The sequence below is a fragment of the Cyclopterus lumpus genome, chromosome 6 (assembly GCF_009769545.1).
Source record: "Cyclopterus lumpus isolate fCycLum1 chromosome 6, fCycLum1.pri, whole genome shotgun sequence".
Lineage (NCBI taxonomy): Eukaryota > Metazoa > Chordata > Actinopteri > Perciformes > Cyclopteridae > Cyclopterus > Cyclopterus lumpus.
Window position 1 is genome coordinate 8,901,750 of NC_046971.1, and position 23,382 is coordinate 8,925,131.

The following is a 23,382-nucleotide window of genomic DNA, read 5'->3' on the forward strand; positions in this document are numbered from 1 at the left end:
GGCCTTCTGCTGTCGTGATGTCCACACCAGGAGAGTATCTACCAGATCATTGGATAACCTGAAGTGTGTCAGAGTTTCAGGTCAACATTTAGAAATGTAAACAGAACCAGGATTTAGAACTTCTTGGTGTCTTTGTTTAAATTACTCAGACATCCTCTATTTACATAGTTAGATCGAAGAACAAACAAACCCTAAACTTAAAGTCCAGCTCAACAGTGGAGGACGTTTGCTCGGTTGTCACTGAGATGTCAGATTTCTTTATGAACTTGTCGTTGTATACCAGTCATGTTGCAGTTTAAATATATATATTTTATCCAAAATGTCATCACTTCAACATTTTATTCTATTCTTTGTCATAATTAGCACATCGATTCTTAATAAATGATTTCCCAAAACTATATTGTATGTGTTTGATGCACATTGGACTTATATGTCTCATTCCGTATTTTTTTTTGTGTTTGTATTTACTTATATTTTCTAGATGCACTGTGCTATATGTAGCATTATGTACATTACTTAAATGTGTCATAATCCTTTATTTCAATCGTTATCTTTATGCTTACAAGAGCAACTGTAACGTACCAATACATAAAAATGCCTTGGCTCTGCAGTTACCTTTGTTTTGGAAGCACGTGAAAAGAAATTGATTTTTATTGTGGGTTCCACAGACAAACTAGGTAATCATCAACAGTTGATACAGCTGCAGATGGCCGTTTCAATTTTCAAAAAGCACACGCCCGGTTGAGCGCCAGCCCCAATTACGCAGCTGCAGAGGTTTGAGGGGGCACACGCGAGTTTGCCCAAAAGTCTGGACCATTATCCCCATTTATACTATTCATTGAATGATTCTCTATGGCGCCAGGCTTTTCCTCGTGCCCTCAAATGTGGCTATTTGGAACAGATATTAACACGCTTGCCCTTTGTACTAAAACTTGCACTTTAATAATACATTTAATTTATATAGCGCTTTTTAAGGTATTCAAAGACACTTTACATGTTACATTCATACACCGTAGACACAGCTACGGCGAGCAATTCGGGGTTAAGTGTCTTGATCAAAGACACATCGACTAGGGCGGGGATTGAACCACCAACCCCCTGATTGAAAGATGGACCTGCTAACCACTGACCCATAGTCACCCCTTTAGAAATGTGTGAATCATTTACAGTAGTTTTAATCACTCGTGCAAATGGAATCAATCTGTAATAAACATCCCCAAGACACAGGACAGCAGGTGTACTGTAAGCACAGCGGCATTACCACCATCAATCATAACCCTTAGAAACATCATCTTTCTTCAATTGGAATAATGGCTTGCTGTCAGAACACAATGTTTGGACACGGTTCAGATGTTTATTATCTATCTGTCAACATGAAGTGAACTGGGCAACAACTTTCACTGAATGGAGATACAACTCAGTTCGAGGTAAGTTGAAACTGGCTGAGGTTTTGGGGCGTATCCGTCTCCCGACTTCATTGACTTGTTTGATTTCTTTGGCTCAGCGTGGAAAGCACCGTGCCAAAGCAAGCCGAGGACATGATTATCTGTCTCCTATTTTCAGCTCCGCATTAATCTCTCTCCTGTCCTCTTTAGAGTCGTTTCAATTGCAGACGGCACTTTCTTTTGATGTCGAGAAAATGAAGGGATTGTTTCCCAGCTCTGGCACCGATCTCTCTCTCTCTGTGTCTTTTGTGATGCCGCTCATCATTGCAAAGAACCACTTTCTCCCCTCTTGTATTCGCAAGAGACAGACTCCCTTTCTCAGATCTCTCACTTCACACCGTAAAGGATGGAACTCAAGACTCGCTGGCACATCTGAGGCCACAGAGGGATTGCGGTCGCTGTCCCTTTACGATCAACATAAGCTATGAATCACACTATCAGGCTCGCAGGAGTGAAAGCCCATAAATATAGGAGTGTTATCACCACACATTGCCCGCTGCTGTGTCACGTGTATTGACCATTCAGGGTTAGCGTCTTTGAAGCTATCCAATTATCACCCTACATTATTCTCTTTGGTTCATGCGGGCCAGACGGAGCAAAGATCACGTATGATTGCATGCATTATAATAATGCTATTTGTATGTATCTCACAATTCAGCGGCCCGTATCCAAATCATCTTTCGGTAACATCAAGGTACACTCCACACTATAAGAGTTGACAGGACAATTGGATGATATCAATTCATACCATTACCAATTAACTCCTGAATTCAAACTTTAGACCCTTTTTATTTGGATTATGATATTGTGATTATTTTTTGCGAATTGGCATCTAATTCTGTGGACATTCTTGAATCCACCCAGACAGAACTGTGTGTTTAGAATCTCGGGGTGAAGCATACAAAAATGAAAGAACAAGCATTCCTCATCAGAGTCCATAAATCTATTTTCAGCCTCACGTCTTCATATTTGCTTCTTCTAGAATGATGAATATATTATGACGTTGAGAGCTTTAATGTAATCAGAAGTGACTATCGGCATTCTCAGGTGATTTCCTCTCATTCTGTCTTCATGTATTCATCCCTTCTGACAGTTGAAACACGCATGCACCGTTAGTGGAGAATTGTTTACGCTTCTGAATTACTTATAGGCTCCTATAAATCAATGACTGGTGCACTGATGAATACCATTATGGAAGAGACCAATGCATGTTGCATATTTAAAAAGAACTGGACCACAGGTGCACATGATTCATGTGAAGAGTTGTTTCATTCATCCCTTGTGTATTGCATAAATATGACTTGACTGCATAGAACCACAATATAAACACAGTGAACAGAAACAAATACACTGAAGGCACATGGTGAGCGAATGGAGAGCCTGGTTGAGAATGGAAATGATTCACCAAGGTTGTGATTGTTTTTTTTAAATAATTTTTTAAACAAACAAAAAGCTGTTGATATATTATCCATTTTTGAACACTATATGTGAATAAAGAAGATGAAAAGCTTCATAAAAAGCCAGAAAGTAGACCAGAAGTGTTATAAAGTTACTATTGGCAAGATCAATAATGAACAATCCTCAAGAACTACAATTTACACAAACCTCATGGAAACAGTTCATAATGTTGAGAACTAATTAAACAAACAAGAACTGATGTGATCAATTATGAGCTTTGGAAATCTGGTGTGTTTACTTTCAGACAGTCAGGCTTTCCAGTTATTATGCTTAGCTAAGCTAACCGGCTGCTGGCGATAGCTTTATATTCAAGACACAGTCATGAGAGTGGTACCAATCTTCTCATAGAACTCTCACCAAGAAGGCAAATAAGAATACTTACCAAAATGTACAACTATTCATTTAAAAAGGTCGGCCTCTGAACGTCTCACCGTATAGTTAAGAAGTGACGTGTAGTCCGCATAGCGAGGTCATTGATTTGAAATGGAGAAATTGAGCCAAAACCCTAAGTTAAAGTATGAGAATCAATAAGGGAGACCAGCATTTCTTAATTCATTCAAATTTAAAGATTTGCCCTCCTCCGCGGAGCTCGACTAAACTAAAAGTTGGTGAACAGAAGGACAGCGTGAATAAAACTGATATGTTTATTATTGTAGGATATTTTAATATTCATGTAGATGTTGATAATGATTGCCTTAGTGCTGCATTTATCTCATTGTTGGACTCGATTGGCTTCTGTCAGAGAGTACAGAAACACCCTTGACTTTGTTCTTGCATGTGGCATTGACATTGAGCATTTGGAGGTCTTCCCACAGAACCCTCTTCTGTCAGACCATTACCTCATAACTTTTGAGTTTATACTCCCGGAGTGTACACCGTTAGTCCAAAGTTTCTACACCAGATGTCTAACTGACAGTGCTGTAGCTTAAAGAAGCGATTCCTTCTGCATTTGATTCAATACCACGTCTCAATGTGACGGAGGACTCCTGTGCTAACTTTAGTCCGTCCCAGATTGATCATCTTGTTGATTGTGCTACAGGCTCACTGAGAATGACACTAGACTTGATAGCCTAGTGGCTGCTCTAATAAGTCCCTCCAGTTGATCCAGAATCCTGTACTCCCAAAAACTAAGAAAAGAGATCACATTACTCCTGTATTAGCTGCTCTGCACTGGCTCCCTGTAAAATCAAGAATGACATTTACAATTCTTCTCCTCACCTATAAAGACTTGATGGGTGATTCACCATCAAATCTTAAGGAGCTTGTGCCCACTAGAGAGCTGCGCTCGCTAATTACGGGGCTACTCGTGGTTCCTAGAGATCTAAAAAGTAGGATGGGAGCCAGAGCCTTCAGTTATCAAGCTCCTCTTTTATGGAACCAGCTTCCACTTTCAGTCCGGGAGACAGACACAGTCACCTCATTCAAGAATAGACTTAAGACTTTCCTCTTTAATAGCGCTTATAGTTAGAGCTGAATCAGGTTTGCTGTGGTCCAGACCCTAGATATGCTGCTATAGGCTTATAGGCTGCTGGGGGACATTTTAGGATACACTGAGCTCCTCTCACTTCTTCTCTTTCTCCTTATGGACAAATTGACATCTCTTCATTGCACATTACTAACTCTACTTCTTCCCCGGAGTCTCTGTGCTTTCTCGTCTCATCGGGTTCATTGGACCTGGCTGTGTCTGAAGCTGGTCCTGGCTCCTGGGTCCTTGCCCCTGCTTCCTGCATCCAGCCCCTTCCCAATGGCCCTGCCTCCTTCTTTGTGCCTCCTGCATCAAGGGCCTGGCCTCATTGGCCCTGCCTCTGCTGATGCCCCCCGCCCCCTCCTCTCTTCCTTCTGTTTCATGGAATTGTGGAAATCTGGAAATAACTACTCATTATTCATAAATTCCTGTCATATTCATTGAATGTGTTGTAACTCTGTAACGCTCTTCATTTTGTACACATGACATCTATTGCTTCTGCCCATCGGGGGAGAGGGATCCTCCTCTGTTGCTCTCCTGAAGGTGTCTTCCCTTTTATTTCCCGGTGAAAGATTTTATTTTATAAGTTTTTCCTGATCCGATGTGAGGTCCTGGGACAGGGATGCCGTATGCGTATAGCCCTCTGAGGCAAATTTGTAATTTGTGATTTTGGGTTATGAATTGAATAAATGTTAAGAGCACTATTGGCTCTAAAAAGAGATACGGGTTCTCCTGACAAGCTGCTTCATGATCAAAGTTGTATTCTGCAACATGGCGTCGTGTCCCCTTTGCCATGTTGCATCAGGGCTGGCTGATGTAAGCTAGAGAACACAAAAAGAAAGCGAAGCGGCTCATGCTCTGCGTCATTACTTTGGGGAAGCCTGTCATGCGGCTCCTATTGTCTTCTAACACAGTCCCTGGCCACACCCAGACATCCCTGCAAACATCTGCCCGTCTCTGGCTGGCCCAATTTTGGAAAGACTGCGAACCCCTTTCAGCCAAATGCTGGGCAGGATGATGATGACAAAGTATCCTGGGAACAATTGTATGCAATATGAGAACAGCAACATGCCATTTGGGACACTGGTTACTCTTTTCAAAGGAAGCAACAGAGAATATGAATCAAATGACAGAGAAGGATCCATAAATTATAACAAAGAGGAGCGATGTGGGAGGTTCTATAGCTTTAATGGAGGTGGGGGCTGCTGGATACAGACGTCTCTGCCATCACTGGCGATGCCAAATTCTGCGACACATCTAAGAGTTGGCCTCATGTCCTGATCTGAATTCAATGAAATGGAAAAAAGCAGGCCGTCTAATTTTATTCATCCGACCCAAACCTGCTGAACTTCACCATTGCCTGATTTTCCACATCAAATGAATATTCAGAGTGGCCCTTTTTTCCTGCTTTTTCAGTAAAGGTTCCAATCGGTTTGGGACTCCATGGTTGTGGTTTAAGACTAAATGTAAATGTAAAATCAGGTATTGCAAATGTTCAACAAAAAAAACAATACAAAAACCCCCTCTCTTCCTGTGGAGCTCTCTGAGGAGCCAGTGCACTTTAACAAAGAACAAGAACAAAGCGTATACATTTGTATTAGAAGCAGGGCATTTTAGGGAAGGTTCAAACTGGACGGGACAAAAGGGACAGATCCCAGAGAAAACGTTGGAATAATAAGCAGATTTTGACCCGCTTAAACTTGTAAAACCATTACTAATAAAGGTGTTGTTTTATATTTCATATTTTGGGAACAAACTGGAAAAATTACATTCATTGGGGGAAACAGAGAGAACAGGAAACAAACAATTACGAATTTAAATACTCGTTAGTATATGTCCATCGTGGACAGTCTGGGTCCACGGCCCACATGGGAAACACACATTAGCACAGCTCCCCTCTCATTACTGGAGGAGATGGTGCAGCAATGGAGCTCATTGGTTCCAAAATAACCCCAATAATGGTCGAACAGATGGGATACTTTTCCACTACGGAGCAGGGCCTCATTTGACAGATTATCATGTATTCTCTCATGGTACAGTTTCATAACATACTGGTTCCTTTATTGCTCTCATTTGAACATAACTTAAAACATTGTTGTTATTTTTTAATATGTTTTATTTAGTTTTCGAGATAAAGATTACATTGATAGACAACAATTTTGGACATTGATTAAGACACTTTTTTACCAACTTGCCTTTTCGCAATTATTTATTTATTTATTAGATTATTGTTAAATATAGCTGTGCAACCATTTGACTTGAAGTGTATTTAAATAGTTTCACCTGTCCAACCTTATATGCTTTGGGATGATTCATCTACAAATGTATTTTTATACAGCCTTTTAATTGTGTGCTTCTATTTTTCTGTTTTTATCCCTTGATATTATTTATTAATATGATCTGCTGCCTATGGTAAGCACTGTGTGCTCCCAGGTTGAAAAGTGTTTTACAAATAAAAGTATTTATTATTATTTTCTTGTGGGCTGCCTGCATAAAAAAACAAGAGATTCAACAAAACATTCGGATTTGTCTATTTATTCAATGTTGATAAGATTCAGTTCAAGGTCAATGATTATTATCATATGAAACATGAAGATTAAAGTAAGCTTTGGAAATGTAGAAAAGGAAGAAAAGGTCATTTGATATTTTGTAGTGTAAAGTAAGTCATCCTTTCTGCATATGCAGCATGTCGCCTCCTTCTGTATCTATTCATGGACGGTGAGTTAGAAGCCCAATCACTGTGAGCATTTCCCTGTTGCTGCACATATGGGAAAAGGATCATCTTGGGTGTTAATGATTTCATATATATGTGGAAGGGATTTTACACATATATCCTGTGACTGGCGTGCAGGAGTGTGGCGCTAAGACATGCGTACTGGTAATTGGTTCAGAAGTTGAAGGTGTGAAACGTGACAGCATGTGTGTGCCTTTTCTCATATACTGTACAAGCAAAAGCACCATAATCTTGACGCTTGTCAGCCAAATACTATTGATGCAAGTGCGTGTGTGTGTGTGTGTGTGTGTGTGTGTGTGTGTGTGTGTGTGTGTGTGTGTGTGTGTGTGCGTGTGCGTGTGCATCTGTTCCTGTGTAGCAGTTCTGCAGAAGGACAGCTTGGAGATAACCTGGTGACGTCACAGCCAGAGTCAGGCCTGCTATCTCTCGCTGACAGCAGGGCTGTGCGTCACTCCTTACATGCCGAGCCAACGGGCGAGCTAGTGAGCGAGCGAGAGAGAGAAAGAGAGAGAAGGAAGGACAGAGGGAGGATGAGGAGAGGAGATAGGGAGGGAAGCAGGATATAAAGGAAGCCTTGGATCCTTTAGTGGAGTGGGACCTCGGCCAGGGCGACACTAAAGTGGGAGAGTTTTTAATAAGAAGAGGGAGGGACCGAGGGAGGAGCAAGGATGGAGCGGGAGAGATTATGGAAAGACCTCTTTACGGTAAGTGGTAATCAGTGAGAGAGGGGGCAGAAAAAACAGCAGGGTTCTGTTTGAAGAATAGAAATGCATAAAGAAAAGGAAAAAAAGGAAGGAAGTGAACAAGAAGGGGGTTATCAGTTGTGCCAGAGAAATAAACAGAGTGAGATGTGAGCAGTATGAGCACAGGTCCACAGTTCATCATATGATAATGAACATTTTTACAAGAAGAAACAGCAATATGATTCAAAAAATATGGAGCAAGGTTCGTCATTGTGCCAAAGTGCACCAGCTTGTACTCCTGCTAATTATAAGCATTGTTTTGTGATAATTACATTCACGCCCGTCTCTTTTGAAGAGGAACATTTCTCCCTATGGAGTTTTCTCATCGCATTGCTCAAAAGTGTGGAATCAACATGACCACAAACATAACTGCTTTTTATTCGTGGGTTTTTGGGGGGTTGAGGGGGGGGGGTTAAACATTTAAATACAGTTATGTGGAACACAAATCAAAAGAAAGAAGAAAAAAAAAAAGTGCTAATTGCTCAAGGCATGCGTGAGACATGTTAGCCTTTTCTCTTTGTATGTTTGCATATTTGTGTGAATATACATAAATAATTGCACTGACACTATTTCAAACACGTGACTCGCATGAAACAAATGATGTGATTTCAGAGTTCAGTGAGCGACTCCGCAACCTCGTCACTCCCAGCAAGCATCCAGCAAGCTCAGCAGGGTTTGTCCTGCCTCCTTCATGGATGAAAATGACTTCAGTCATAATAATTAATTTACACTTTTATATTCTAAAAATGTCAGGAAAATTCAACTGTATTAACCACGTAAAGGGAGAAATACATGACCCCAACCCATGTTGGCCTTGCAGGTGATATGAGAGGAAGCAGCAAAGAGATGTGAAGTTGTGACAGCAGCAGCAGGAAGCACTACTCACACCGTACTGACAGCCATCATCCGACTGCTAGCTTGTTTATCAAATGCTTCATGAACAGAAGCAGCATGCAGCAAAGAAGTGGCAGTTACAAAAAAAAAAATCAGCAAGTTAGATGAGAAGCTCCATACAAGTATGACGCTAGAGCCCAGAGGCAATACGCCTCGCTTTGCTAAAGACTGGAGGCAGGGAGATAATCTGCTCATCCAACTCTCTGCCAAACTAACTTCCAAACTGTGGAACTACTCCTTTAAATTGGAAATATATTCTGCAGAAGTGTAAGTAGAGTTGTCAAGTTATATAGTATATATCTATACTGTACATAATCTATTATTAATTGATTATTCAATTTATGATTCTTTTTCCAATTCATTCAGTCAAAGAATTCATGTGATCATTTTTTATGGAAGAATCCAGGACACATTTAGTGACATTCTGATCATTATTTCCAGATGCGATAAGGCAGATGTGGTTTTGGGGAGGACCCCAACATCAACAAATTAAAATAGAATTGCAGTAAAATATGTTTATACAACCAATTTAAAAGGTTATAAAAAACACACTTGTGCTTTGTTCTTCCTCAGGCAGCGATGCCTCAAAAACTAAAGCCTTTTTGTGGATTTAATCCACGTGAACTTTCTTCTCTTTTAGGCTTTGTGCCCTTAATGAACACACACACATACACACAAACACACACACACACACACGTTTAAATTCTATGCGGTAACGTTTGGAGTCCATTCGGTCAACATCACAGGAATGTGTTTGCTAATGAGGAAGCTGCTGCCCTCAGATCCCTCTCCATATCATTGAGCTTGCACTGGTTGTGCGTCATCAAAACAGATCCCAGTGTTTACAGTCAACGTCTCTGTCTGTCAGTGAACACTCATGTGAAACCTGCATCCAGAGAGAGAGGGAGGGCGGGGGATAGAGAGAGAGAGAGAGGGAGGGAGAGGGAAAGAGAGAGAGGGAGAGGGAGAGGGGAAGGTGTTTGGTCACCAGTCTGAAGGAGACGTGTCTCAGATGTGTCTCTTATTTCGCAGCAATCCGTTAACAGCTGTTGTGAAAACCCCGACAGCTGTAATGACGATGGGCCCAATAATGGTGGAGAGTTGAAGTGCATCAATGAGTACAACCTTGTTAGTGTTAGGTTGTAGTGGATTTTATATATATTTGCACATGTAGATAAGAGAAGTTTATGTTTTAAATTAATACATAAAGAAAGATATGATAATTAATTTGGGATATTATGAGGAATATTCTGGAGGAATGTATTATGAAACATAAGAGAGGATCACTGTTTTATTATTCTGTTTTAATGACAAATGTAATGATTAACTGTATGATGCATGAGAATGAATGAATGTTTTATTGTTTAGACAATAGTTAAAATGGATGCCGATTGAAACCTAATGTGTTTTATTCGGAAGGCAGGATAATAGGGTTTTATTGTGAAGGGGAACTTCCTGTCCTTGACCGGAAGAGTGAGCTTTGACCTCGCCTGTTTACTAATTGGCGTAGCGAACAGAATGGCGGCATCCTTTGAACTGACCAATGGAACTAACCTTTAGGTGTGAATTCATTTGCATGACCATACTAATAGCCGAGCATTTGTTCTGGGGAGACATGGTTCTACTGGTCTGGAGACTCGAGACAGCCCCGGTCTGTGGCTCCCTGGGAGCTGCAGTCCGTCTGTGGAGAGATCCTCCTTTCTGGCCCCACGATCGTGAACGCTACATGAGTATTATCTTTGCCATTAAATATTGTTAAACTTTAACTCGAATCCTGAATTTCCTGCGGCCACGGGACCCGGAGCTTTGAACACGAATCTTACATTAGCCTGCAATGGTCTTATTAAGTAATCATTGCCGTACTCGGTATAGTAAGTACCCAAAGTACTGAAGAACAGTGGTTTCGGAGCATCCTTAAACGCATGTTTTTTATTCTTTGTGGCAGGAACATTGGAACTAGAGACACCATTCATTGACATCAAATATTTTTTGCAAGAGGTAATCTGAAATGATGTGTGGTATATAGCAATGATTATAAAGACATTGTTATTCTCCTTGGAGCTGTAATAATTACAATGTGTAGGTTGCATCATTGACTTTATGGCTCATATGTAGGACCCAAGCTGCCATTTAGCTTTCAGCACTTACGATTACAGCAGAATGTATCATGTGTCACATCAAGAAACGATGCGGATATCAAAACAAATAAAAACAACAATAAAAGAAAATGAATTGGAACATTGGAAAAACGGATGATGCAACGACAGCAAAACAAATAGATACACAGTTGTCTTGGAAAATAGGACTAAAGACATTAAAGAGCAAGACTAGTTTGAGCATTTACATACAGTGTAACAACAGACACATTCAAACATGTATTTAAAAAGGTCAAACACAGAAGCAATTCTGGAAATAAGGTTCAATTCCCGGACGGAGCGGTCCTTCTGTGTGGAGTTTGCATGTTCTCCCCGTGGCAGCGTGGGTTCTCTCCGGGCTCTCCGGCTTCCTCCCACAGTCCAAAGACATGCTGCAGGTTAATTGATCTCTAAATGTCCCATAGGTGTGAATGTGAGAGTGAATGGTTGTATGTCCCTACATGTGCCCTCGATGGACTGGCGGCCTGTCCAGGGTGTCCCCTGCCTTCGCCCTATGTCAGCTGGGATAGGCTCCAGCGACCCTAATGAGGATAAGCGGTATTGAAAATGGATGGATGGATCGATAGCATTGAGAAGCAGGACTCCACAGGTATTTTTGATGTTGAAGCGCCCTCATTACTTTGCAGGTAAATTAATTAATGAGTAATTTAATTTAACAACTGGTGTATTCCTTTAAGGCTGGGTCACATGTTTATAGTGAATTATTAAATACATACAAAAAACTGTTTTCATTGATAGAAGTATAGTTCCTGTTTTCTCATGAGCGTTCAGGGAGGAAGAGAGACAGAGAGAGAGAGAGAGAGAGGGAGAGAGAGGGAGGGGGGGGGGGACTTCTTATTTATGACTTCCTCACGCACTTCCTTTCCTCTCTATATCTATATCTCCGTCTTTACATGTTCACACACATTTATGCATGCTTGAGGAGAGGTGCTTTCACAGAGCACTCACGGGTCGAGCATGACTGCTATTTGTGCACTTGAACCGAATGCATTTCAGTTCTGAAACCCAACAGCCAAAGTCATTGTCGGCCATGTTTTGGACTCCTGGTGAATGAATCTTCCTCGCACTCGAGTGCATTTAAATCACATGAATTCTGCATGGCCAATGCATCTGATGGTGAGGACAGTTGGTTCCGTAGCCAAACACCGCATTGTCCGGTATGTTGTAGTGGAAACGTAACGCACTGGCTCATTATCTGACAAGCTGAATGATGAAGGATGAAGGATGATGGGAGGAGAGAAAGAAGCAAAGGCAGCAAAGAGGGAGAAGACAGAGGAGGGAGAAGCAAAAGAGAAATAAAGAGAACAAGTGTGGAGAACGACTGTTTATTTGACGAGGGGCGATTACGATCAGACGCGGTGAAGCGAGCGCTTTGGCGAAGGGTGTGATCCCTGAAGAGAGGGGAAAATTGGAAGGGTAGGCAGAAAGAGGGGGCAAAATATGTGAAAGGAGAGAAAGAGAGACAAAGGGAGGTGTGGAGGGGTTAGAAAGAGAGCAAATGCAGAGCGAGCGGCTGCTTTAAAAAACATCTGGGAGCCATCAGGGAGCGGACAGAAAACCGCTGGACTAAGCTGAAACTCCCGGCTCCCCTCTCTGCACCGCTTGCCTCGTCGCCTGCTTCACATCGAACTAACACCTTCCCCCAAAAGACCCAAAGAGGAGGGAGAGCATGGTCTATCAGAGGGAGACCTTGAGCTCTGCGAGCGCCTACTCCCCTCAGACGACGAGGAGGGCTGTAAAAGTGGCCCATGCATTGTTAACGAATGGGATCCGTCTGAAGTCCACACATTGCAAAAAACGTTAGCCGTAAATGACATTCAGACACGCAACATGTCTGAGATTCATTCGAAGCTGTAAAGTACAACACATAAAAGCTTCACCGGGAGACGTTCGGTGCGGTCGCGCCGCGGCCAAAGCATCGACTGCACTCGCCTGCGTTTCCTCCGCGCTGTCACCTGCACTCATTGATCATTTGAAGAATTCAACATATGACGTTTATGGGGGAAGCGCACTTCCATAGATGGCGATGAGAATTCACACCCCCGCAGGCTTTCACTTGAAAACACAGAGAGACATGGCGTTTCCTGTGTGGTCACAGTGGTGCGAGCACAGGGTGGCATCTGTCCATGTCTTCACTGAAATGGCACGGCTCATGTGATGGCATTAGCAGAAATGTCAGTCACCCGGTCCCAGCGGTTGTGTAAAGGGCAGACTTTCTTTCTCCGTGGCACCACCACCGCCATCCACTAAACCAGCAGAATCCCAGAGCATGTCTCCATTTCATCTTCAAAGGATGGGGCGGACAGACAGATATAAATGATATGCGTGTACATTTTGTACAGAAGTATCTAAAATCAGATATCCGTGGACAGAGACTTACTGTGTGAAGAAAAGAAATGTGGCCCAATAGAAAAATAGGAAAAAGAGTTTGATGGACAGATGGTTCTTCCAATTACCTTGCAATATATATTTGAAAATGGTTTCCTATGACGGCTTCTCAGATGGTTCGGATTAAAAATGAATCATGAGTTAGGATTTAAAAAAAAAAAATCTCTTTCAAATAAGTTAACGTAAACATAGAACACATCTTACAATGTCAGCCGCACCAGCTCATTCGCCTCTCAAATCCAGGTCAATCATTTACAGCTTTGACCCGGAAATACCTTGAAGCATCTCTGCACACAGCTGAGTTATAGCCGGACACGACAGTGACGACTCAGCATCAGCATGCATGTCAGGGAGAGAGAAACTGCATTCCTTAATGAGCCATTTATAGAAGGCTTCTTTCCATCAAATCTGTAACAAGTCCAATTTCTGTTGGTAATCCCTTTCTGAAGGTACTGTTGGGTTGTAGTGGATTTTAACTCATTGAATCCTGAATTTCCTGCGGCCACGGGACCCGGAGCTCTGAACACAAATCTTACAGTACGCATTGATATGTAAATTGTTGTCTCAGAATGGCAGAATTGTTATTAGAAAGGGGACACGGATTGAAAATGATTCAGGGACGTCCTCAGTAATATATTCATACCCCGGCAGCACGCTCCTGTCCAAACATGTCCGACGTATGAGACCTCCCCAATATTTACCCAAACTGTCTCCATTTCCTCAGAGGTAAAAGTGAAGAAATTAATTCTGAATGAAGAAAGAACGGTGAAAATAATTTTGCCTGGTCAGTTTAAAAAGGCCACTACAGCAACCGAATCCCCCTCGAAGCCTGATCTGCATGTCATCATTTCCTCTGAGTGAATCTCTCCACTCTCTAGCGGTTTCTTTTTCCCCCTCCCCCACTCCTATCCTCCTTTTCATCCAACTTCCAGTCTTGCTCTCTTCGTCTCCCCCACACGCCAACCCCGCCTCTTTCTGCTCTCCTTGCCTCCTCTTCTCTGGCACGTCGCTCCGTCTTTGTGTTGCCATCCAGAAGAGGTAGCGGTGACGATGGCGGTGATGCACGGCCCGGGCACAGTCCAGGACAGTGTTGTGGAAGAAGCACGGGCATAGTCATCATCACCATCATTGTCATCATCAGCCAGATGAGGAGAGCCAAACTTGAGCTCTGTCCATCCCCATCAGGCTGGCTGACAGTCACAAACTCATCTCTTATTCACTCCACTCATGAATTATACACAGGCCAAAGGAGCCCTGAGAGGCAGGAGGCTGCAAAGGCCCCTCTCCACGTGTCGTCCCCAACTGCAGCACAAAGACACATCTGTGCTCAGCCCTTATCATCAATGTCCTTCTTCAGTCTCTCTGAGAGCAGCAGACAGCTTGTCATCATGCCTTTAGCCACTGCTGCTATGTGCGGATGTCATGTATCTCATCGGGAGGCTACGGTTAGATCATCTGGCCCAACAATGACACGATGAGGAGAGAGTGCAGAGCCGGGAACCCTTCGGAGGACAAATATTCCATTAATTGTTCATTTGCAGTGTCCTCTGTTGGGATCCATTAAAAGAGCGAATATGACGTCAATGTTTATGCTCTGAAGTGGAGTCTGCAATCTGATTGGTCGCTCCCTTTGGATGAAAATGCACTGAGCAAAATAAAACCGACAGATAGCCAACATTAATCCTGCTCAGGTATTTATACAAGCCTCCATGTTTCAGTCCGCATGCTGAACCATTGTTTCGCCAACTGTGATTTACCACACAAGTGGGACCAATAACAAAAAACAAACATGAAATATAGTCCTGGAAAACAGATCTAGAAGGAAAAAAAAGCAACATTTAACAGTGGAGACAGTCCATTAAAAGCTCTATGTCGGGCTTGTGTCAGCAGAGTAAAATAGTGCTCTGAATTTACAGCTTTGTCATCCCAGATTAGATATCTTCTGATGTTGTGTTCAAGGAAACATCTTAAATAAGAGCTGAGCCTGGTGATGTTATCTGGAGGATACAGCTGTCAAGTGGTCACTACTAGCAAGAAAGATCACAGGCTAATGGTTGAGTTAGCTATTACCTGTGTGCAAACACTGCTAATTCTGACAAGTACCAAACCCTCCCGGCCATTCTCGGATAGATATAAACTGCATGGCAACAGAACTGCTCCTATGTTGTCCAGAGCTTCATGATCCTGTCTCTCAATGTGCTGCACAAACAAGACTATTGTCTCGTGTGATGGTTTAAATAAAAGACACGAGCATCCTCTCTCTCACACACCAAACACTTTTACAGTCACAAGTTATTTCCATATGAGGCAATACAGCTGGCGCTGGGGAGCCCATTCAGAGAGGTGGGCTGGCTCTCAGATGAAAGCGGTAGCATCCACGCCAGAGTTAGCGTGACATGCCCCTTCCTTCTATGTGTGTGTGTGTGTGTGTGTGTGTGTGTGTGTGTGTGTTCGTGCAGCTAAACACTAAATTTGCAAGTCAGCCGGATCTAACAAGCGCAGCTCAACAGTTTCATTTGCACGAGATACGACTGTGACAAGCCGAGTGTGATGAACGGAACTTGTTTTTTCTTTTACTGATTTTAAGATGTATGTTGACGACCTCTCTGACAGCTCTACTGTTTACACATAGTTTCAAAGAATTCCCATGAAGTAGGGAGGAAGTCTGCCTCGTCTTTTTGCTTTTTATCTGTATATTTATTTATTAGTGACCAGTATATTATAAATATATAATTGTCTTTTTATTTATTTTTTTACTTTCTATAACAATTGCTCCCTTTCAAATTCAATATGTTTTTCATAGTTCTTTTTGTAGTCCTTTTATAGAAGCACATTTTTCATCCTCTGGTGGGGAATCAAATGGTGTTGTCTACTGCTGCCCTGATTGGTTTTGTCTGAGAGCAGATTGATTATTAATTATGCAGATTGCAAACCCCTGACTAATGAGCCTGTTCTGCACTGCGCCTTGACAAGACAAAGACCTCTCTGGGTTTGCAATGTTGCTCTATTAAATTAAATGTATTGAGAATTGAAAGTACGGTGTGCATATCTTTTGTCTTATTACTGCCAGAAAACTTGTTCTGTGCTTATAAATGTAGACAAGGGTTGGTTGTAGTTTTTAGTTTTTAGGATACACAGAGTTTTTATTGAGTAGCTCATAGATATTTAGCTTCAAACAATCTATTCTCATTAGCGCTGTATCAGTGCACTCAGATCCATTACATGACCTAATACAACGTCTTGGCAGCATGTCTTCTGCTTTGTTTGTTGTGTACATGGCAGCAATGTGTCAACATGCACTGCGATGTGTACACGACTGCTGTGTAACCAAAGAAATATGCTGGTGCACAATAACTGAGCAATTCACACAGTGTAAATCCCACACATCATATTCTATTTCCTGTTGGTGGGCCTGCCAAATCCATAAGGGGTTGATGGACTTTCATCCAACTCGAAGAAATTGCCTAATGTGAAGAGGAAATAGAGTTGTAGCTGTCAGAGCCTGTAATGATATCTTAAGCAGATAATGAAGGGAGGAGGGGATGGAGAGGGATGGAGAGAGAGAGAGAGAGAGAGAGAAAGAGAGCTGGGCAGCAACTCTGACAAATCGCTGAAGTCTGGAAAATGGGAGGTTGCAGGAGGAGAGGCAGCAGCCCAATCACATTTTTAAGACAAATATATTGAATCATCCGAGAAAAAGGTGGTCCAGATCAGTTAAAAGAGCAAACCCCAAATACTCCACCGATACCTGCATCGTGACGACGGCGGAGAAGCCAACGATGTGAAGATGATGCTGATGAGCCAAACTGCTCTGGCAGTGATTAGTGCACATCTTTACTTCCTTTGACATCCTGTTGCACAACAGTACAGTGTTGCACCATTGTCATGTGTAGTTGACGCTCTATCCAAGGTTAAGGATGTTCCCAAGCCATCCGACGTGAGGGAATAGGTTCAAGGCATGAAATTAGTCCCATGTGGTGGTCTCAATCACACACATGTATGTATGCATGGGAAATATGTTATGGCCCAATACCGTAAGGATTGAGATGTATTGTATTGCACATGAAGTGGAAGAGAAGCTAATGTACCTCCACCAATTGGTTCCCACCCAGTGTCAGAGTTCAGAATACGGAAAACAGCCCGAACCATTTATTTCTGCATCTGTTGTGCACAGCAGGCTCCAATCACAACCATCCCCTCCGCTCACTCGACCCGCATGAATCAGCGCGTCAACCTGTCGAGATTACGACACGCCGTCAACACTGAAGACAAGTTCTGTGTGGAATCAGATGTGCCGATACTGAATCAGGAATGCATAGCCATGCGGGCTCCTTCTGCTGGATTGTGTAACCTCTCTTGTAAACTGAAATTAATCTGAAGGACGTAGATTAATTTCTCACGTTATTGTGTGCAGTACACAACTGCGAAAGCCTCTGGGAAAAATGGGAGGAATGGGAAAAATATCAGAACAGTAAATCATAACCAGAGGTCAGAAACATTAATTCATCCTAGTCTCAAAGCGGAGTGTAATTGGTTTATTTTTTATATTAATGATTATTTGACTTATGATGATCCCCAGCTGGAGGTCGTAAAGTTTTATGTACGACCTTTATATATGTCTGCAGGATCTAATCCCACCAAAATAACCCTCTTATTCCCACCAGAACCGGAAAACAAACATTAAAAAGAGACAGCGTCTGATATACGAACACATTATTACAACAAATCCAAACGCAGAACATTATCTTGAGTTGAAATAGGAAACTCATAATGCCCCAATCATAGATACTGGGATTCTACCGCTCCCCACTGTTGCAGTTTTTCATCCAGTGCTGAAGACACACTGAGCGTCTGATGAAAAATGATCATCTGTAAATAAAAGCTGGTGCTATTGTTCAGCTGCACAGCCTGATGGGAGCAGGAAGAGGGAGTGTAATGATGGGTAAAAGGGCTGCAGTCTCTCTGCATGTTGTCTGAATGTTGAAACAGCAGCGAAAGAGTCTCGGGCAAGCACAAAGGCAGCGCTCGACTTTAACTCATTAACGCCGGCCTTCTCGTTGCTTGCAGTTCAACCTTGATGATGACCTACATAACCACTAAACACTGACTCCAGAAGGTCGCGCTGTGATATTTTTATGGTGTCAACTCTCTTGGACCGATTGTACTGAGGGAGGAACCGGGTGCTTCTTTTGGGCTGGACAGCCGTTATAAAGGATACTGACAGGCTGATTGTATATTAAAGGATTACATTGTTATTTTTTTTGAAAATATAACTTATTCTGATTTTAAAGTATAAAGATTAAACCAGGAGGTGATTAGATGAACTCGGCATACAGTTTGGAAGCGGCACCCAAGCTCAAAACGCCTACCAACACCAGGAGTGCTGACAAATGAACACACTGTATCCCGTTCCTTTGTGGCTTTAAAGGGAGTTTACTTGGTGTCCCTTTTTCTTGACAAATAAGCATGTAACTCCTCCTAAACGGTACAGATTAAGTAAACACCTGATTACACCGGGGGGGGGGGGGGAACGCTTGGGCCTCAGCCTCTTCATACGGATGCATAAGGCACCCTTTAGCATCTGTGTGAGGCTTTCAAGCTAACACCAATGTGAACCCATCTGCGTGATTATTGGACACAACGGCACTATTACGAGCTAAAGGCTAAAGGCGGAGGGAGGATGGCTCCAACAAACACAGGACAGCATCACACCCCTCAGGAGGCCGATGCTACGTCACGCGATGCTACGTCACGCGATGCTACGTCACGCGATGCTACGTCACGCGATGCTACGTCACGCGATGCTACGTCACAGAGTCACGTGGCGTTACACTCGTAGCTTAAGTTACTTTACAAATGAGGCGCAATTGTTGCCTCAACCTAACCGCCACCGTTTCACAACGTTGACCACGTGTTATAACATTAACTACGAAAGTTTAAAAACGTCAACCATGTACGAATCTCCAGCATCTAGATAACACCAAAAGGCCGGGGCTTCTGCCAGATGAGTTCACTCTCTTGTCTTCCCTTATCCAGAGACTTCAGAGTGACGTGAGAGAGACATAGCGTGCTCGAAGGTGCTGATTTTGGAGAGCGCTAGGTTAGCGGTTTCCCCATCTTCTAGTCTTTAAGCTAAACTAAGCTAAGCCAATTGCCTCTTATCCCAAGATCCCTACTTAATGCACAAACAATTTGAATGGTATCAATCTTCCCATCCAACGCTCGCAGATGACCCCTACTTGAGCAACGGCATATTATGGCCATTTGAGTTGATACTCAGCATCACAGAGCTGAAATAACTTGTGATCAAATAATGCGGCAGGAGTTCCTCCCACCATTATTTTTGCTAAATTGCTCCACGAGGACAGAAAAAAAGCCTGAGCTCCACAAAATCTGAGATAAAAAGAAAAGGAAGGGATACCATTTAACCTGGTGGCTTGCGAGCCGGAAGACCACAAGGACAGGAGCAAGATGGAAAACAGCTGGAAGATGTTTAGACAGGATCAGATCGTTGTGTTGACAGGAGGGGTCAACAGTCAAGGCCACTTAAGGACAGATTATTGACCGTTTCTCCGTGCAGCCTGCCCTAATGGAATGGTCCAAAGCCATCAAAATAGATTTGTGCACAATGCTTTAACAAATGAATAACCCATCAGAATGAATAATACAAGGAGATGAAGCTTCGGATGGACGGTTATGACACAACACAGATTTGCAGCATATCAAATAGGCTTGAAAGAAAAACACTGAGATAGAGAGGGCACTCAATAAAAAGCCCATTAGGGCTTCTTGCTGTAGCAGAACAATGAGAAACATGACGGAAACCCAATTAAAAAGATATCTACAAAGGAAGAGCGAGGCAGTTTACAAATACTCTTGCAGCCGATATGCCCTTGTCCTCTTTCTTGCTGACACGCACCATGTGTAAACTCGCTCCAGGTCCTCGCTTACATCCCTTATGTGGGTCGTTGTCACACTGATGCATATGACACTGCCAATATGATCAAAGCTAGATGTTGTTGATGAAAAAGAAGGCATTTAACCAGAGGCATATATATTATCTGAGCTAAAGTAATACATATGTTATTCTAAACCATATCTGTATGTAGTGAAGTATGCAGTGAAATGTCTTAGTGTGAAGTGACAAGCAAGTCTCGGGCTGCAACTAACAACTATTTTGATAATTGATTAATCTGTCAATTATTAATTGACTAAAAAGCCATGTTGACGGACACAAAACTGACAGAAACGTAATAATTTTTTTTTAAACAAACAAACAAACATATTAGACTGAAATTCCCTTCGCCTTTTATCTCCCCATTTTGTGATGGATCAATGTTGATCCATCACAAAATAAAAATAAAATAGGTGAAAGGAATTTCTTTTTTTTTTTTTTTAATAAGAACCTGTAATCGTGAGTTTAGTGCCTTTAGTCTCTGCCTAATTCTTACACCAGAGACAAAGAATGGACCAATGAGTTGACGTTATTTCTTGTAATTCATCATGTGAGCTACAAAGCTGCGGTATTGGCTGATTTACTATCATGCATCACAACATTGATCCACCAATAATGATCCCAACTATTTTTATGATAAATTTTAATCAATTTAAATCATAAAGTTGTGGTTTCAAGTCTAATGACCACTGCACTAAACTTAACAATAACATGTTAACAGTCAATGTCAATAATTGCACAGCTGATAACATAATACTTGTAACTTCACTCTTTAGCTTTGGACAAGTGCTATTCTTTTCCATGGATTTCTTGCTCGAAAATCTCAGAAACACAGTGGAAAAAACAGTCCATGATCAGCTTGTTCATGATGTAATGCCTTCCTTCTTTATGCACACAGCAATGCATGTAGCCAAAGCAAAAGGGAAGACTGTATGCACAATGAGAAGCTCAGATGGATGCTTCACGGAGATGCAGCCAATGGAAGTCTCAGGTTTGAGCGGTCGGACCACAAAACTGATGTGGACAACACGTACAGGACGTACTGTCACACACGACTAATGGACCGGCTCAACGAGGACCCAGTCACAGTACAGAATGTACTTCCAATACTAGTGTAACTGGGAAATCAATATTAAAGAATGTGACGTTGAGAAGTTCACAACATGCTCAAATGAATCCAAAACCCCCAAAAAATGTATCTGGGATTTTCCAGTGGAGATAGAGGCGAAGGGATTGGCATCAAACGTGGAAGAAGAGGAGCTCAAGGAGGGAAACTCATCTCATGGGTTGAGTGAACAGACATCCCTCCAGGGTCGAGTCCCAGTGTTCCCTTCAGAGAGGAACGAGGCAGGATTAGGTTCCGCGGGCAGAGCGGCTGTCCACTTTCTCAATCTGCCTGCCAGTCTTTCTATCAACCATCTGATGTCACTTCTGAAGTCATGGTTCCAACGAGCCTCGGTCACAATGCGGACACTCACTTGAGGGAAATGTTGGAAACACGATGCTCCAAAGAGAATGAAGACATTAAATAAATATGGACGCTCAAGCCATTATTGAACCTTGAAATGCTTCCAAAGTTGGATATTATGCATTCTAGGAATATACAAGAATATTGATCAAACTCAAGGTTTCCACTTCTAGGTTATGGTACATAAAAACAATTTTATAAAAATTACATGAAATAATTAAATATCTGCAGGTTTGAATGGGCACTCTTGGATTGTCGAGGTACATTCAAGAAATTCATAAAAATATACAGCAACTACAAACAGTTATTCTCATAGTAACAAAAGCAAAGAATAACGCTCTTTGCGATATTTAAGACCTGATCAACACACACAGGATGATGACTGTCAGAAACTATTAATGCTCCACAATCCTGAACAAAAGGGGCTGCAGGTAAAGGCTCACAGAACTATAAAAAGGAGATCCCAAGGCAACCAAGGAGAGTACATTGCAAACACATACAAGCCAGTCTTCCTCTTTAGAAATATTGATCAATATCAGAGAAAGAACAGCAGATGTGACCTACTTCCTGTTTGTAACCCCGATTCCAAATTTGTCACAGCCAAATGGTCTGCAGTTGATTAATCGAGTTGTCCACAGAACTGTGGGAATGTTATTCACGCACTGATACAAGAAAGCGGCCTATTCAACTGTCTTGCACTATGACTCATGAGTAACTGAATTGTTGTAAATAATGTGCACACACACTCACCTCACAGTACATGCTTATCTTTGAGAACTTCCTGCCCACTGATAGCATTACATCTGTGATCCTGTGATAAGTCCAACACTCCACTTATCAAACTGCAAGCACAAAGAAGTGTGTTAAATGCCCCTTCAAGCAGCTAAAATGGGACAGAATAAAACCTTTAATTTACGTTTCTGAACAAGTGTTATAGAATTTAAATGTTGTTTTTATTGTGTTTCCATGTTCAAACAAAGACACCAATAACCTAAAATCATGAAGTGAAATGGGTTGAATTATGAAATCCTCACATCCTTCACATTTAAGGCATCTCAATGCTGGTTTCTTTCACATATGATTGAATCGGCCTGTAGGGGAGGAGAGAAATATGTATTTAACTTGATTATATTAATGGACTTGCAATTATCCAAGTAACTTAGAATAAATACAAATTATGTATTGTCAATTTGTAAAAGGGTTCAAATACTTCTGAAGGCCTAATGGTGCTGCCACACGGCTTGTTGGATTTTCATATATACACTGGACATTTTCTTATCATTATGGCTCATGCATCGACTATGCATTTTCACCGACATTATTTTGCTTCCTGTTGGAAGTTGTGACACTTTCAGATATAAAAAGGCTGGCTCAACCTTTGTCTGATGGAAAAAAAAGAAAAAAGAGAATTATTGGCAAACATCAGAAACATGAAAATAGCTCAAATTGACCAGAATATTTTTCAAGTTAAATTGTTTGTTTTTAATTTGTTTTGAGCCAAGAAACCAGACAAAAATATGAAAAGGTTCACAATTCCCTGTAATGTCAGTCGGGCTGATGGTGGCCTCATTGTAATGACCCCAATATGTGTTGCCTGCAAATCTTGGACTCATCTCTTATCAATTTGCCACAAAAAAAAAAGTCTAAAAGCTGCCGCAGACCATTGCAGATATGAG